This window comes from Gobius niger (assembly GCF_951799975.1).
Source record: "Gobius niger genome assembly, chromosome: 1".
NCBI classification, from domain to species: Eukaryota; Metazoa; Chordata; class Actinopteri; order Gobiiformes; family Gobiidae; genus Gobius; species Gobius niger.
In genome coordinates, this window is record NC_136852.1 from 3,054,706 (window position 1) to 3,061,435 (window position 6,730).

Below are 6,730 nucleotides of genomic sequence, written 5' to 3' on the forward strand. Positions count from 1 at the left end.
AGAAAACTATCACGGTTTTTGTGTCAAAATAGTGACAAAATTTACAAAAGAGCAAAGAAAATAGTGATGAAAATGCAACAAATAAATAAGTTTATTTGTCATTGTTTAGGGTTTGTCCCTGTTTCAGAGCGTGGTGTCCTGCACTGGTCAGCTCCACCTCCTCCTGCGCAGCTCCCTCCACTCCACAACAGTCTTTCACCACCTTCTGGGAAGAGTTTAGCAGTTCATCTGTTTTATTCTCCAGTGAACGTCCATTAGCCGGGACAATAGAAGGCATGTGTGGCTTAGCTTAGTCTTGCCTGGATACCTCCTCGTTTGTCCCTTTTTTGTTTCCTGTAGCTCCTCTTGTGACGCCTCCACTGTGCTGCAGGTGCCTCTTCGTCTCAGAAGAATTCGTGTGTAGGTCTCAAATGGATTTAGCTGATAAGCTGCTGTTTACATCAAGATTTTGCACAGATGCTATCCTGTTAACAGTGTAATATCCAAATATCGTTTAAATGTTGACCCTCTTTGCTCATTTTGTCATAGTATTGAAGAATCGATTAGCCATCTTTTCTGGGAATGTTCCTACACACAAGTATTTTGGAAAGACATCAATCTGTTTGTGAATAGAAAACTTACCATAGATTTACAACTCAACCTTAAAGATATTTTGTTTGGTATTTATCAAAAAAACCTACCCCCAAATAAACTTTTTAGTATGAATTTAATATTAATAATGGCAAAGTATCATATCCATAGCTGTAAGTACCTTAACCAAAAACCAAAACTTGTTGTATTTGAATCACTAATGTCCTCTTATGTGACCTCCTTGAATTATTGCACAAATGCCAAAGCCCTGAAGACCAAAGTTCTATGTAACGAATTTGCACTGTAAAACTATTTATTTTTATATTTTTATGTATTTTTGTTTACACTGGAAACTGAAGCCTTGCACACCTGAGCCTCGAGCCTTGTTAATGTTAATTTTGTATATTTTTCAATTTAAAAAAAAAAAAAAAAAAAAAAAAAAAGATAAGCTGCTGTTTACTTTTAAAAAGCTGCTTCTTCTGGACCATTATTTCCACAAAAACACAGCAATCCAAGTATCCAGTAAAACAATGTGGAGCACAGAAACCACAAATGCACTTCGCAGAAAAAGGCAAAAAAAAATGCAGCTGTACAGTGAGAGGGGGAGGTTGCTGCCTGTTTAAATAAGTGACGGTGGAAGAAGGACGTGTAAAAAGTGACGACAACAACACCGCCACAATGCTAGGAGTTTTGTTGGTCTTGGCTTTCAAATGAGGCGTTACACTGACCTATAGGCAGTAAACTCCAGTCAAGAAGCCTTTAGACTTGGCTAAAGCCAAACTGGAGAAAATGTGCTCGGTATAAGCGGAGAATAAGAGGTTAACAAACTTAATCAAGTCTTGATCCAGAAGTTACAGAATATGTCAGTTTCTTTTCAGCAGGAGGCCGCATGAATGAGAGACTCCTCAGACCAGCTGCACATGGCATTAGCATTCAGAGAGAGAGGCAGGAGACTAACCACTCTGCCACCGCGCCTCACAGCAGCAGCAGGAGGAGCAGGAGGAGCAGGAGCCGGGTGATTTACACACAGTCATTTTTTCCCACTGCACTTAAACGAGCCGCGACACTTAACCCCGGCGGCACATTCATTATCAGCAGCAAACCTCAGAACCAAAGGCTGCGAAATAACTGCGCCCGTGGAAAATGTGGACGGAGGACGGTCACAGAATGCAATCGACCGACACCGCACAAAGATCCAAGCGTTTGTTTCCTTCTCTCGTCCAGATGAAGAAGTGTCTCAGGTTATTAAAGACATCACGTCAGGAGCAAAGACTTGACTGGAGGAAACGTCCTGCTCATCACGGTGTGTCGGTCTCGAAGCTAACGGCTAACGGCTAACGCTAAATATGAATGAAAAAAAGCACCAAGAACAAGCCTCAAACTTCAAAATAAAGACATTTAGTTGTTTAACCTCTGAACTCCCGCCTGAACCGAGAGGATCTTTTTCCTCACGTCATCAGATTTTTTTTTCCATCATTTTTTTGTTGGGTATTCAACTCATTTTTGTAACTTTGTCACCTTTTGTCATTTGTTGTCATTTTTTTTGGTCAAATTTTGATCACGTTTTTGTAATTAAAAAAAAGTCAATTTTTTTATCAAATTGTTGTCCTTTTTTTGTCACATTTTTGTAATTTTTTGTCAATTTTTTGTAATTTTTTTTTATCACATTTTTGTCATTGTTTTTGTCACATTTTTGTCATATTTTTGTCATTTTTTTGTCAATTTCTTGTGACATTTTTGCCACTTTTTCATCAATTTTTCGTCACTTTTTTCTCAATGTTTTCTCACACTGACGCCCTTTTAAGCCCAGGGGTTTATTCATCTGAAAAACTAACCCAGCGACTAAAAAGTCCTCAGAAAATCCAAATTAAAGACATACAGCATGTTTATATTGAGCCAAAATGAGCTGCAGCAGAACAATGAAAACGCTGTAGCTACTCGCTAAGTTACTACAAACACACGAGAAAATCTACAGGAGCTGAAGTAAAGACGAAAAGAGACCATTTAAGTAACATCTCAATACTATTGTTAAATAAAAACACATAAATGAATAAAGCTCAGACATTGAGGAGCTTTAGGACATGGGCTTTTCTGTCTGTGTAATAAAGTGCAATAAAACATTTAAATTATATTGAATGAAAAGAAAATAAATAAATAAATGGCTTCAGCACAATTCTAATATAACGGCTCTTAAATGTGTCGCCGACTTTACTTACGGAAATTTAAATGAGTAAATTAATTACAAACCAATCTGCTGTGAAAAAAGTAAGAATGTTGAAGAAATCGTATCGGTAGACTCCAAACTATGAGACTCTAAACTCTAAAGCAGACTCTAAACTATGAGACTCTAAACTCTAAACTATGAGTTCAACATCATAATGCACATTCAAACTGAAACACCCGGCTGAGGAAACGGGTTCCCTCCAAAGCCACTGCAGAACACTGGAAACACTGGAAACAAATTTGAGGAAATGAAGAAAGAAAACCCGTCTTACGCGACTTTGGGAGAGTCTGGATTCATTTAGGGGCCAGCATTCGCAAAGCTTTAGTCATGGAGCCCCCAAACTTTCACCCAGAAGCAGATCCCCCTCAGACCGAGCGGAGAGAACGGAAGCACAGAGTCCCAGGACTGACACGAGACGGTTCAGCTCAACAGAGTTCAACAACGTCATGAGAAAAAGATCCGGCTCTTTTCACATGAGCTCAAACCGTTCACCTGAAAGAGCCGTTCACAATAACCTCTTAACTCCCACCTGAACGGATCCCATTTTCTCCAGTTTGGCTTTACCCTAATCAAAAAGGCTTCTTGGGAAAAAAGCAGCAAAACAGCCACAAAAAATTAGAAGAAAAACACGGATGTAAACGCAACAAAAAAGTGACAAAAAAGTGACAAAAAGAAAGAAAGAAAAAACATACAAAAGGTGACACAACACAGAGAAATATTATGACCCAAATCAGAGATGAAATGCCGGTTAAAGAACTCTAGAAATGTGAAAAATACTGCCAATTCCTTAACCTCTTAACTCCCACCTGAACCAAGAGGATCTTTTTCCTCACGTCATCAGATCATTTTTTTCCATCATCTTTTTGTTGGGTATTCAACTCATTTTTGTAACTCATTTTTTTGTCTAATTTTTGTCATTTTTTGGTCAAATTTTTATCACATTTTTGTAAATTTTTGTCACTTTGTCATTTTTTTTGTCTTTTTTGACATTTTTTGGTCAAATTTTTATCACATTTTTGTAATTTTTTTGTCGTTTTTTTGACGTTTTTTAGTCGTTTTTTGTCATTTTTTTTGTCATATTTTTTGTCATATTTTTTTTCTTTTTTTTGGTCAAATTTTTATCACATTTTTGTAAATTTTTGTCACTTTTTTGTCATTTTTTTGGTCATATTTTGTCTTTTTTTTGTCTTTTTTTTGTCATTTTTGTCATTTTTTGTCGTTTTTTTTGTCATTTTTTTGTCATTTTTTTGTCATTTTTTTGCCACTTTTTCATCAATTTTTCGTCACTTTTTGTCAATGTTTTCTCACTTTTTTGTCACATTTCCATCATTGTTTTCGTCTCAGTTTTGTCGCTATTTTCACACCTTTTTCCCAGAAGCTTTTGGACTGGGGTAAAGCCAAACTGGAGAAAAAGTGCTCGGTTCAGGTGTGAGTGAAGGGGCTAAAATGTCTTAGCAGAGCATCCTTCAGGCCATAATCCTAAAAGAATACTCTAAGAACACTAAGAAATGACTTAAATCTACTTGAATTAAGAGATTAAATCTAAAGATTGAGTGGATTTGGTCTGGCCTTAGAGCAGATAAAAGGTGAGTAAAATCAGGATCTAAAATGTCCAAACTATAATCATGTAGTTCAGGGGTCGGCAATGTCAGGCCCGGGGGCCAAAACCGGCCCCTCCATCATCAAACTCTGGCCCTCGAGATGATTTTGAGAAATATTATGACCCAAATCAGAGATCAAATGCCTGTTATAATACTCTAGAAATGTGAAAAATACTGTCAATTCCTTAACCTCTTAACTCCCACCTGAACAGATCCCATTTTATCCAGTTTGGCTTTACCCTAATCAAAAAGCTTCTTGGGAAAAAGCACCAAAACAGCCACAAAAAATGACAAGAAACACGGATGTAAACGCGACAAAAATGTGACAAAAACTCAACCAAAAAGTGACAAAAATTCAACAAAAAAGTGACAAAAATGCGACAAAAATTCGCATTTTTGCGAATGACAAAAATGTGACAAAAAAGTGACAAAAATTCAACAAAAATCCAACAAAAATACGACAAAAATACGACAAAAATTCAACAAAAAAGTGACAAAAATTCAACAAAAAAGTGACAAAAATGTCACAAAAAAGTGACAAAAATGTGACAAAAAAGTGACAAAAATCCAACAAAAATTCAACAAAAATGCGACAAAAAATTCAACAAAAATGCGACAAAAATTCAACAAAAATTCAACACAAATGTGACAATAATGGAAAAAAAGAAAGAAAGAAAAAAAACATACAAAAGGTGACACAACACAGCAATAACGCAAGGAAAAAGATCAGTTTTGTGGGTCTTAGCTTTCAAATGAGGTGTTACACAGGCCTATATAATAACCAAAGAGGACAGAGCAAACTTACCCCTGATGTAGTATCTGCAGCCTCGCTTTGATAAAGAGTGTAAATGAGGTAAACATGCCCCTGTATCTCCTCCACGCAGTTTGTGTTTTGAAATGTGATGAAAGCAAATACTCTGTTTTCCTTGTTGACACTAACAGCACCACACTGACACTGTCGCGAGTTTAGTCATCGTTTCCACCGCGGCCACTGTCCAGACACGGTCCCCACAGCCGGACCGAGCGCCCCCTCGGACACCGGCCCGAGGGCTCCACACACTGCCCACCTCGCGCATGTTGAGGTAACACCGAAATGCGTCAAGACGAGGCTGCAAAAAAAAAAAACCTCCTTTATCCGCCTTCATGTGCGCGCCTGCCCGGTCGTGCCACTTCAGCCAATTTACCCGCAGCTCCCACCGCGGACCTGGAGGCTTATGTAATCCCGTTTTAAGTGCGAAACCCACGAAAAGGCGCAGGGGGTGGAAGAGATCGGGGCGACATATACACTCGCGCACACGTACGTACACACACGAGCGCGTAAAAAACCTACCTATTCCTGCGGATCCGGCCCGTGAAAAAGCGCTCGGATGTCGGTGAGAAAAGCTCCAGGGATCCCCGCGGAGAGCTGCGCCAGGTCCTGCCGCCGTTCCTCGATCACTCGGCGGGCATTTTGAGCGCAGAGGGAGCGGAGGAGGAGCAGGGGAAGGGAAGCTTGTTGCTGCTGGTCGTGTCGAGGCTGAACTGAAGCGGAGCGAGGCGCGTTCGCGGTGGCGCACGGGGGGGGGGGGGGGGGGTTTGGGGAGCGGCGGCGGGGCCGGAGCCGCGGCGCGTTCAGGGCCGCGGCGGATTCAGGACGCTGGAGGTTTTGCTTCTGCTTTAACCTCTTAACTCCCGCCTGAACCGAGAGCGTTTTCTCCGGTTTGGCTTTAGCCCAATCCGAAAGCTTCTGGGGGGAAGGTGGGAAAGCAGCGACAGAACTGAGACGAAAACAGTGATGAAGAGGTGACAAAAAAGTGACAAAAAAGTGACAAAAAATGACCCAAAAATGACCAAAAAAATGGACAAAAAGTAACGAAAAAATTACAAAAAAATTACAAAAATTGCCCAAAAAAATGACAGAAAAGTGACAAAAAATGTGACAAAAAATGTGACAAAAAATAACAACAAAATGACAAAAAAATGATAAAAACGAAAAAATTACAAAAAAATTACAAAAAATGACAGAAAAGTGAGAAAAAATGTGACAAAAAATAACAAAAAATAACAAGAAAATGACAAAACAATTAACTAAAAAGTGAGAAAACTTGGACAAAAAAGTAACAAAAAATGACAAAAAAATGACAAAAAATGACAAAAAATTGACCAAAAAAATGACAGAAAAGTGAGAAAAAATGTGACAAAAAATAACAACAAAATGACCAAAAATGACAAAAAAAATTAACAAAAAAATTAGAAAACTTGGACAAAAAGTGATGAAAAAATGACAAAAATGTGACAAAAAAATGACAGAAAAGTGACAAAAAATGACAAAAAATGACAAAACAATTAACAAAAA

At 38.6% G+C, this 6,730-nt stretch overlaps 1 protein-coding gene across 2 annotated transcripts in view; it reads right to left on the reverse strand.

The window, feature by feature from the left end:
• Positions 1 to 5,950, reverse strand: part of tpst1 (tyrosylprotein sulfotransferase 1) — a 97,158-nt gene extending 91,208 nt beyond the window's left edge. The window contains exon 1 of one of the 2 annotated variants that reach the window (XM_079574695.1): positions 5,726 to 5,950. The gene's annotated coding sequence lies outside the window, so the exon portion shown is untranslated. The remainder of the gene's footprint in view (positions 1 to 5,725) is intronic. The other variant, XM_079574694.1, reaches the window with a different exon arrangement.
• Positions 5,951 to 6,730: the final 780 nt, after the last annotated feature.